The 11799-nt window shown below is 44.1% G+C and overlaps 1 protein-coding gene across 3 annotated transcripts in view; it reads left to right on the top strand.

The window, feature by feature from the left end:
* Positions 1 to 228: 228 nt before the first annotated feature.
* Positions 229 to 11799, top strand: part of LOC126356200 (uncharacterized) — an 878454-nt gene continuing 866883 nt past the window's right edge. For 2 of the 3 annotated variants that reach the window (XM_050007001.1, XM_050007002.1), the window contains exon 1: positions 245 to 604. The gene's annotated coding sequence lies outside the window, so the exon portion shown is untranslated. Of the gene's footprint in view, positions 605 to 11799 lie in introns of all 3 variants that reach the window. The other variant, XM_050007000.1, reaches the window with a different exon arrangement.

The following is an 11799-nucleotide window of genomic DNA, read 5'->3' as shown; positions in this document are numbered from 1 at the left end:
AGGTGAGGTGCAGATCAACGGCACGCAGGGGCCGAAAGGTCAGCACCAGAGTCTGAGTGGCCGGTCAGGCGCAGAGCGGCGAGCTCGCCTGTCCCACGCCCGCTGTTATGACATTTGCCGGGGCTGGGCCACGTGACCGAGGCGCGCGCTGTCATTGGCCGGCCGTTGGCAGGTGGCGCCCGCGGCGGCGCGCTGCCGAGGCGCCGCGCCGCGCCTGGAAGAGCGGCCGCCAGTCCGCCTGGTGACCCCGCAGGGAGCGGTGGCAGTCGACCGCAGCAGCACGCCACCGCCGCGCGCTCTGGACTGTCGCCAGCCGAGCACGCGGCCGCCTGCCACTGACCGCCGCATCTCCTGCATCGCAAGTGTGCCAGTGAACAGCGCCAGTTGTGTTAACAGCTGACTGGCGTCATAATTTGTGGATTCTGCTCGAAGCGAAGAGCATTGTTGTGTGAAATTTCCGTTTTTGAGAACTCCAAGTGGACGAGATTGTAGTGGATTCATTTCAGCCAAAAAGCTTCACCGTAAGACAAGTGTTTCTCCCCCCGTCGTGGACGTCACTGGAGTATCCCGAACGCGTCGACAAGTACTCAAGCAGCCGTTCGAGGTAAATCTTAGCACGTGTCATTACTCGAAACTAAGTGTATTTTCTACATAGTCGTTTGTAAGAAATGTCGTTTTTGTCACAGTAGAACTATCGCATGTGAATTCCTCTTTCTCCATAGCACAGTTTTTCACACATGTTGACTCTCCACCTTTGATCACTTCTTTCCCTTGAAATGAGTCCACCACAGATGTGGAATTTCTTTCACTTTCGTCGTGCCAACAGGTAAACGATGAATTATAAAGTAACAGTTATCTACCGTTCTTGATGTTCCAATAGTCTACAATAGTCCTCAGGCTGCACATTCCGCAGGAAATAAAACCCCTTTCATTTTGCCGTAGTCATAAAAACGCCATCTACCTTCTATTACAACAGGTGCAATTTTCATTAATCTCCTAGCAGAACAAATGAAGAGGAAAGTTCGCTCCCATCGGCCATTTATTGTTATTCCGAACTGAGAGGACCACTACCTTTAGGCTGGAGCGCATAACAAAGGATTTATAACCGTCTCTCAAACTAATGTTCCAGTATTTTTGCCAAAAGTGTTCATCCAAAGGATATTTTTAAACTGAAAATGGGCGACGTTATAGTGCTCATTGGTTGTTCGCGATGTTTAAGGAATGTAGAAATTGGAAATTTGTGGTACGTTCCTATGGGACCACACTGCTGAGGTCATCGGTTCCTAGGCTTACACACTACTTAATCTAACTTATGCTAAGGACAACACACACACACACACACCCATGCCCGAGGGAGGATTCGAACGTCCGACTGGGACTGGGTGAGCGGCGCGAATCGAGACAAGACGTTTAAGGAATTTACCAAATACTGTTCGTAACTGTCATCCCATTTGTAGTTCAAACGCCATCATCTTATTGTGTAGTTCTTTCCAAAGCAGTTCACGTTTGTTGAAAATAAATTGCCAAAATAAAACGCTACATGTAGCATACTCATTTACGACGCCATCACTAACGGCCAACGACAATTTGGCTTTGAAATTCGCGTTCTTTTGTAAATGCGAGAAAGCTAACGGGTTCCTGGATATGTGTGCTCGAGACAACTCGCTCGGAATAACCAAGCGAAACCGGTATGACGTTACGTAAGTTGGCAGCGGGGATGGAGAACCGCAAAGCCTAGGACACGGAGCGCCCAGTCCGCATTCCTAACGTCTCTGTGCCTTCAGAGTTCCTTTCTCCGCCCTTTCCAGGGGAAAGAATATTTCCTCTGTACGTCTTCATAATAATCAGATGTCAGCTTAAATTACTTGAAAGTCGACCATGAACTTCCAATTTTGCTTTTAAATTCCCTCGTCTGTCTCAGAGTTAATCAAGAGAATGGCAGGAACTATGGCCAAGAGGAGCTACAGGTGCTTTGTCGCAACATTTACGCATGAGCCCAGAAATAACAGTTCTGTTGTTCTGTATAAGAAAGGGAAATTAGATTTCATATAGGGTGTGAGACGCAGTAGCAGCGACTTCGTCACAGGTAAAGTGGGGACATACGTTATATCGAGAGAGTAGGTACAAAGCACAATCGAACGGTTGCTTCGTCGGAGAACAGAAGGGGAAAACTATCCCAGCATGCTGTGTGCTAACCTAGATATGACCGGTAGCTGCTGGAGCTCATGATTAGCTTAGGCCCTGCTTTGTTGATGAAGCTCGTGTAATAAGGGATGCGCCTGCATAGGGTAACCCAACGGAATATTCGTTTCCGAACCTGCAATACATAATGGTCGTATGAAACTGACGCATAACGACCTACATTAAGCACAACACTGTGTGCTGCTGAAGTAGGACACAACGGTGGGGAAACCGACACTATCTCTTTTTTATCTCTAACAATCTCTTCAATGAAGAGGTCAATAGGAACAAGTGTTCAGTGCCCACCAGCATGAAATGTAAATGATTTTCCTTACTGAATTCAAGTTACTGTTTGCCATTTCCACCGACTCGCTGTATTTCCTTGTCGTTCATATTTCAATTATCCCATCTCCACATGACTCTCGTCGCTACATGCTTACGTCAGTTTTGTTAAAACAAGAAAGTTGATGTCCAAGATACACATGCTAGTAATTCTGCTTAGTGCGAAATAAAATCCGAGTAACCAGTCTGTTAAGACTGAGTGTCAAGACTGCTGCACTATAGGCAGCAGAATGACTGCTAGCTGAAAGTGAGTAGTTGTCTCGCCTGGAATTCTGCTTGTTGAGTAGAACTGAATTTGTTATTTGTGTAGAATTGTCGGTCGTGTCGATGGTTATGGACTGTGGAGCGGAATTAGTAATTACTACATTCAGAAATAAAGCTGATAGACATCTATGATCTTATGTTTCGACAGTATGTCAATGTATTCATTAGGATTTTCATTTTTCTCCTGATTCCACAATTCATTAGCGACCCAAATTAAAACAATCCTAGATTCATGTGAGTTCAGGAAGTATTCTGCTTATTACCTGTGCCATAGGCCACTCCAGTAGTGAAGTCGAAAGTCATAAAACATCACACTAATGTAACTACATCAATACAAATTAAGTATTTACGAGGATCCGTTGCTCTTGCGGACTACGGCGCAATGTGGAAGACGGGAGCTATCATTTACGTACTAACAAGCCATTTATGATGCTTTTTCATTAAATGTAAACTAGTTGCCACTGACTGGCGTAAAATTTCTCTGCTTTCGTGTACGAAGTGTTTCGTTACACTTAAGGGCGTGCCCCTACATTACTGCGTAAAAAGAGAGATTGGCTCTGTAAATATAAACAGTATTGCAAGTTGTATTAATATTCATGTGATAGCCATTCCTAGACTACAGCGTTAACTTGTTGAGGAACTGGGATTGTGTCAACGTCTGAAAGTGTCGATATCCTCGCAAATGAGAAATCAACTACCCGGCATAGTATGTAGCCGTACAGCAATATCACTCGTATGTAAGGCAATGTTTTGTAAGTAATGCAATGTAAAATTTGTAGCTTTCGTGCGAAGGCCCGATTTAAACTGACCGCAGGTGTTGTGTTTTCTACTGTTGTCACTTACCGTGTTTCTCATCCTCAACGACTCAGCATCTACTTCCGTCTCAATTACACACCTGATGTGGTATCTATAATTTGTTCCCTTTCGGACATCGCTCGTCCATTTCGACAAGCTGAGAAAATAAATAATATAAAGTCCGTGTTTGAGAATATGAAGTCAATCAAAGTCAATTTACTAACAAAAAAAAAGAAAAACGAAACCCACAGTGATCATTTCATGTATACCACCATACTGGCCGCCTATTAATTAATTTTCTATTGTTCCATATAGCTATAGATTGTACTTCAGTAAGGAAAACCAGGGCGAATCCGACCACTCTTCTGAATCGTGTAGTGGTACTGAAAATGATGATCGTTTAGTTTAAGATCTCTTGCAGCATAACGTGTTTTTTGGAGATCGGCGTTTTAATTTCCGAATGATGTTCGTTAAAAACATCAACCTTGTTCATTTTCGTATTTCTGCCACAAATTGGCATGCAAATGAAGACCAGAACCAGAAGGACAACTATGACAAGCTTTTTAATAATGTAAAAGTAAAGAAAGCCTAATATTTCCAGAGAACAAGAACTGAATAAAAATGACCAGTGATGATGGTACAAACACGTCTGGACCGTCAAAATATTAGTTTCTTCTACGAAATAGACAGATCTAGATTATTCCCATAAATGGAGATCATATTTTGCTGTCTACCTGCGTAAGGCGCCATGATCTTGACAAATTAACTCTCAAAGTACTATCTTCTTAGGAAGAGTCGAGATAATTGACGAAATATGGTATAAGGTGCTGAATTGCAAGATATAAATTGGATCGCATTGCAAAACGTATAGAAGCTTTGCGGATATTGCTATTAAATTACGAGCTTCTTCGAATGCAAACACTGTGGGATGTGCTCGTAGAGTTAAGCAGAATTCATTCTGTTTCTCAAGGCCTCTTCTTCCTGCAGTTGGTCAAGGGCATTTAGTGTACATTTTGGCTGCAATGCCAGAAGCAAAGAAGAAAACACACTCTTCGGAGATAGTAATTTTCTGATAGTGTAGTAATATTTTTTGCAAGATTTCTTCTACTTGTTGGCCTGATTACGCAATAGCGATGTACTTTTTATTGCGGGTAATTCGATTTGCATATTTCTTCTTTCAATCGTCAAAATTGTCATCTTACATAATTATATGATTTTTAATATATAAGACAAGGCGCATGTCGTAAGGATGTTATTAGCAGTGCTTGACGGATACCTACCCATTCTTGCACTCGTCTTCACAAACGAGCCAATGCATCGTATCTAATCTAATGAACTGTGTTGATGCTGCGGAATACGACGTGAAGTAATGAATAAAAAGTACTCGGTAAACTTGCAGCGTCAGATTCGAAAAAAGGTCCTGTCGGAGATGGATCCTGAGGTTGACATGGAAAACTTGGGATTTCATTCGAATTTGACGTGACTGCTTTACAGGCAACGTTTCATCCAGGCACTCCGACACGGAAGACTTCGTAGTCAACACCGTGTTCTTCAGTGAGTTTACGGTGTGTGATGTTAAAGAGCCTCGTTTAACACAGGCTACACTGCAGGCGTTGCAGCAACAGCTCGCGGCATGTCCGGGCCTGCAGAAGCCACTAGCTGCTGTTCAAGGCAGCGGGGAAAGTGGCGGGTCCAAACAGCACGTCACCGAACTGACGACAACAACAGAATGCACGGTAATTTTATTTCTAGTGTTATCAGTGGTAACTTATCAGATATAAAATTACAATTACGTTGGTACTATAGGGGAGCACTTATCCAAATGTTAGAACCAGCCCTGTATCGCAACAGTGTTGAATTTGAGTTTTTGAATATGTTTACGGCTGTGCAAGCGGATGTGTAAAGAACTATTTAGTTCACTTTCAGTAAAACTACACGCAATTTTTTCTGCGTTGACCGGTGAGTGACAGAAGGAAACTACTACGATTTTAGCTGTTTTTCTCATTTCTCTCGTTTTGCAGCTTAGGCGTTTTGCACATGTTCTAAAAATAGATTGTAATTTTAAACTCCTTCACAGTGCAACCATTTGCATACAAGTTTTGGGAAAACGTGCAAAAATATTATCCTTGAGAGAAAAGTGATAGTGGCAGATGATGCTGCTTATGGCAAAGAAAGCTACTCACGGAAATATTGTTTAATGCCTGGTATTTGAATTGCTGTTCCACTAAAAACCACTCCTATTTTTCTTTCATTAGCTGTGGAAGGTCCAATAGCATCCTGCACAGAAAATGCTACGTAGAGATAGACTTACAGTGAAATGGGCAGACTCCGTCTGCTTAATTACCCCTCGTGACCGGCTGGGAGCCCCTCGTCAGATTTGTTTACCCATTAGAGTAACCTGAGAACGTCGTCCCGTATTTTGTCATTTCCGCTCTGTTTCGTCTCTCCACGCCTAGAAGTGGAGCCGCAGGCGTCGTTACCAGGGGAAAGAAAGACTGAACAATATGTATAAATTACCACCATCTTAACCAGTCCGACACTGAAAATTGCTTCCTGCTCAAATTATATAACAGTTTGTGATGTCCTTGTTTTAGTGAAGATTCTACTTCAATTCAGCTAAACTTGTCCGCATGTCGGAAAATGTTAAAATCGCATCCGGGCTATTTACGATGAGACAGTGAAGGTAACCGCGACTGCAATTATTATGGAACAGGTGCTGGTGTTCGTCTTCAGTCTCTGAAACTTCGTCATAGCAGTACGAAGTGAATATGCCCAAGTTTGTGAACTGTATGAACTAAATAGGGATCTGCTGTGTAGCTTACCATCCTTGAACAGCTCTAAGGTAGCCGATAACAACAGCGTGCTTCACCCCTGGAAAGTATAAGCATCAAGACAGATTAGCAGTGTACGTCTTCACAGATAACTGGTAATTTCTGTAACAGTAATTGTAGTCAGCCGACGTGGTGCAACTTATAGTTGGCAACGCGCTAATCCGTATTAAGAAACCATTCTGGTGTACGAATCCCTTCGATGACAGTTCATTACTTTTCACCGAAAGTGGTCTCTTGGCCACCCTGATAAGTATTTCATTTTGTTAGTTAACAAACAAAACGGAACTGTGTGTGCAATTAGTTTGCAAGTCATGATCCACATCAAAAATAAAATGTATAAACATGATGACCACTGTCCACCAAGAGAGTGAATGCTTTGCGGGTACGCGACGCGGTGAAGAGAAATGGCGAATAGGGATCTGCTAGCGTACTACTATCGTGAGCACCTGTGGAAGGTGACTGAAAGACGGTGGGGGCGAAATTTTTGGACGTCCATGGATTATCACAAAACACGGGATCGGAGGCTTGCCCACCCTCTAATGGAAGGCAGGCGGCGATATGTCGCAGATCTGAAGAAAACTGCAATGCTGGTACATGCACAAGAGTTTCACTGCACACCCTTCAGCGCACTTTGTTGGACGTGGTTTTTTACAGCAGTCGACCGCTACGTGTTGCCATGTCGACTCAACGACAACGTCAGTTATGAAGGTAGCGGGCACCGGATCATCGAGATTGATACCACGGCCCCATAGAAATGTGTCTCCTGATCAGATCATTGGACCGTGAGTCAATGGAAACATGTCACCTCACTGGATCATCGGACTGTGGATCACATGGCTCTAAGGACTATGGGACTAAACATCTGAGGTCACCAGTCCCCTAGACTCAGAACTACTTAAACCTAACTAACATAAGGACATAACACAAGTCCATGCCCGAGGCAGGATTCGAACCTGCGACTGTAGCAGCAGCAGCCCAGTTCCGGTTCAAAATGGTTCAAATGGCTCTGAGCACTATAGGACTCAACTGCTTAGGTCATCAGTCCCCTAGAACTTAGAACTACTTAAACCTAACTAACCTAAGGACATCACACACATCCATGCTCGAGGCAGGGTTCGAACCTGCGACCGTAGCAGTCGCACGGTTCCGGACTGCGCGCCTAGAACCGCGAGACCACCGCGGCCGGCCACAGTTCCGGACTGAAGCGCCTAGAACCGCTCGGCCACAGAGGCCGGCGACTGTGGATCAATGGAAACCTGTCACCTGATCGTATGGTTGGGCCATGCGTCAGTGGAATGGTATGCCCTGATCGGATGAATCACATTTCTCGTTACACCAGGTCGATGGTCGAGGCCGGATACGCTGTCATACAGGCGAATGTCAGCTCGAAGCATCCGCTGTGCCACGAAGACAATCTGGTGGGGCAGTATTATGCTGTGAGAGCCATTCATCTGGGCTTGCATCGGACCTGTAGTACTAGTTGCTGCCACAAAGAAAACGGTGGACTACGTCAACTCTACTGTGGACTAGCTGCATCCTTTCATGCTTGATATATTCCTCTACGTTACTAGTATCAGCCGGCAGGATGTTACCATAATTTTGCTACGGTGGATTGGAAAGCAAGAAGTATGGGCCACAAAAGTCAACTGATTTGATCCCAAGGTTGGGACTTACTGAGCGTCAGTTCAGCGCACTCGCAAACCACCGGCCCATAATTAGGGGGAACTGCGTGAGCTGTGCGTAGACCTCTAGTGCCGCATACCTCCGGAAACCTACTCAGAGATAGTCTAATCAAGCTACGCAGGATCGTACTGCGTTTGAAAGGTAAAGCAACGGGCTATTAACTCCTCTCCTAGAGCCACTGTGTAATTCTCAGCCGATACGTATCACTGGATGTGGGTGAATATGGTGGGGCACGTGGTCAGCACTCCGCTTTCCCGGCCGTCGTCAGTTTTCTCAACCAAGTAGCTCCTTGATTGTCCTCACAAGGGCTGAGTTCATCCCGCTTGCCAGTGGCGCGTCGCAGATTCGGACGGTCACCTGCAAGTGGTAGCCAAGCTCAACCGTGCTAGCCAAGACCGATGGGAACCGGCGTTAGCACTGCTGCAAAGCCTTTGGCAACACGCTATTAAGCAGTTGGTCGTAATGTTGTATGCTCAGACGAGGGAGGACAGCTTAAGCACGGTGACAGGAAAGCCATCAGTGGAGGAAGCTGTGTCGCCCTCTCTTCTGACGCAGTCTAGGAGAGGAGTGTCAGTTGTCCAGAGTAACTCAATGCAAGGGGCAAGAAGGAGACTAAATCTCTTTGTCAGTTACAGGTGGGAGCCCGAAACAGGGTCTCTTACGTTGTTTTCCAGAAGGCGGTTTAATTTTGAACTAACTCCATGAGGAACCTGCCCTGTTGTATCACGTTTTGTATACAAGTGCGCATCGGTCCTAGTGCACGATCTTTCATAGTGTGCCTCCACGCCTAATATTAGTGCCACAACAATTCGAAGCCCCACGGTCAGATCTTCAGATAAATAAGAGTGCATGCTGAAAAGTAATGGCTCCGAATTTTTTGTGTGAAAAATCGGAAAGCTTTCTAAATGAAACGAACTTTATTAACGTTCTACATCTTTACTAGTCACGTATACATATTTATTTCTCAACTCTGTCATCTTATGTACGCCCACATTTCTCCCGACGAGAAACTTGTTTGTTGATACCGTCGCTATAGAATGTCTGACTTGCACCACTTCATCGCTATCAAGGTGAATCCCTGGGAAGTGTTCTTTAATGTTTGGAAATAGATGAAAAGTCGAGACTGTACTATAGAGTATGCTCAGGACCCCAAGACATAGTTGGACCGAAATTTCCATCGCTCCTCTGATACTAAATTTCTGTCAAAGTTGAATTTTTCTGTGCTAGTGTGTACATAGATACCATATAAATCGAAGAGAAAACACAAAAACAAGCTTTGACAGAAGAGGAGCAATGAAGTTCGACAATTTGTGAGCCTTAGTGGTAAATAAAACACACACTGCCAACTCTTCCGTCTTTTTTTCTGCATTCTTAATGGTTTGGTGCTACCCGTCACGAATTCTTCTTCTGTAACGGGCTCAGAGTACCACTTGAAGCTAACGTCCGCAATGTTTTGTTGGACGCTTTCCGATCTCCTCCTTCTCGAAAGTTTTTACACTTAACTGCTCCCTAAAGTAACGTGGAGTTATTTTCTGATATCTTGACAAGTGTCCAATCATTCAGTCTTTACAATGCTTGTCTCGTCATATACTCTGTGAAGCACCCCCTCGTTTCTTGTCAGTTCATTTAACTTTCACTATCCTTCTACAGCACCTCATCTCAAATGCTTCGATTCTGTTATTTTCCAATTCTCCCAAAGTAGATCATTCACTTCCATACAATGCTGTGCTACAAACGTACTTTCCCAGAAATGTCTTCCTCAAATTAATGTCGATGTATGGCACTAATCGATTTCTTTGATCAGGAATGCCCTCTGTACCTGTGACTGTCTGCATTTTATGTCCTTCCTACACTGCCGTGTATCATTTTGCTTCCAAAATAGAAGTATTCTCTCGCCTTACCTACTTCGTGCCCATCAATTTTGACCTTCAGATTATAGCTAACTTCATTTCTGCATCTTATCCTCAGTTTCGGCTTTTATCCGTTTACTCTGAAGGTGCGTCTGTGTTCGCTTGACTGTAAATTATATTTAACAATCCCTGCTATCTTTTCCACTTTCACTGTCATTATTTAATCTTATCATCGATGTTCTTTCAACCTGAACTTTACTCGAAGTACTTAATTGTTTTATTTCCGTCATTGCTTGTTCAATATATGCACTGTACAGCTGGGGGCGAGAGACTACATCCCTGTGTTACACCCTTTCTAATCTGAGCACTTCTTCTTTCTTCCATTCTTATTGTTCCCTCTCGGCTCTTGTACATACACACTACCAGTCCTTCCCTCGAATTTACGCTTATTTTCGTAAGAATTTCGAACATCTTGCATTATTCTATGTTGTCGATAGCTTGTAATAGCTTGGGAACGTGTCTTGATTTTTCTTAAGCCTTTTTTCTTTTATCAGGTGCATAGTAAGAACTACGTCTCTTTCCTAAGGCTAAAGTGGTCGTCATCGAACAGATCCTCAGTTATCTGCTGTGCACGTTCCACTGCATTCGTCGGCGCGTCTCTTTGGTGTTTCGCAGCCGTCGGTTGATATCACAAATATACCGTTTCGCAGTTACTATAATGTAGTGCCTGAGGATCTATCTCGCAGTAAAGGGCGGAATAGTAGGCATGGAATCGTGTACTGGACCAGTGCCTAGGGGCTGTAAAATCAATGTCACCAAATGTACAAAACCTTGCAGCCATTTAAGTGAGAATGTCTGGCACGCTCTGGTTGTTAGTTGCGTCCCTCAACGTAGTTTCAAGTCATTGCCAGACCCTGGAATGGGATCCACTAGTCACCTGCGGAGCCATATGTAACTTGAGGGAGTAGAAAGGGTGACTCATGTTCCAAAGGGCTTACGGGCGCGAAACTGCGGCGTTCGTAAGCATGTAGCACTTCACGACAGCGGAGAGCTGCGATTTCACTGTAAAGGCCACGGGTCGAATTGTTTCGTAACGTGTAGCGGGCTAGCGTATCATTCAGGGGCGCAGGCGCTGGCCATTAACTTGTACTTGAAACACATCATTTGTACACGCACACTTCTGAATCCATATGCGCAAGTAAATATGCTATTTAAAACAGCAAGAAAATGTACTTCAGAAAGAAAAGTACGGGATCATAGTATAGGTTATGAGCTGCTACGACAAGTCCACACCAGGAAACGTTATTGGCAACTGCTGCGTTAGGGCGGAAAAATCAGTGCAAACAATTTACTTACCTTACGTACTTTGTGGTGCTGACACTCCAGGGAGAGAAATGATGGGTGCCATTGCATTTACTTCTGTTGAGTTAATAACGAAAACAGTGAAAATGATTGGCGTCATTGCCCCTTGCAAATAGTGTTAAGCACAAACAACTTCGTATAGGAAACGATTCTTTTCTTTATTGACAAGGAATGTCCTCTGATTTTGTTCTCGGGTCTTTTATTCGATACAGAAAGAACATAACACGTGAAATGCCTCAATTTATTCGCATCACCCCCAAAAGCGACGGCTTTCAACTAACTCCCGCCTTCAAACCTTACCCACATTTGTGGCGAAACATTGTTATGGGTCTTTTATTATCACCTCCTGTCATGATATAAGTTCCCATCACCATTACTGCTAACTTTGTGTCCGGAAAGTCGAAAAAAATAAGTTTTTCTTGCAGTTCAAGGCCCTCAGTAAAATGTTGGTCAGAATTTTGCTGACCACTAAAGCGCGTTCCATGCATCTA

This window comes from Schistocerca gregaria, chromosome 3 (assembly GCF_023897955.1).
Source record: "Schistocerca gregaria isolate iqSchGreg1 chromosome 3, iqSchGreg1.2, whole genome shotgun sequence".
NCBI lineage: Eukaryota > Metazoa > Arthropoda > Insecta > Orthoptera > Acrididae > Schistocerca > Schistocerca gregaria.
The sequence above is the reverse complement of the archived record's forward strand: the minus strand, read 5'-3'. Positions and strand labels throughout refer to the sequence as shown.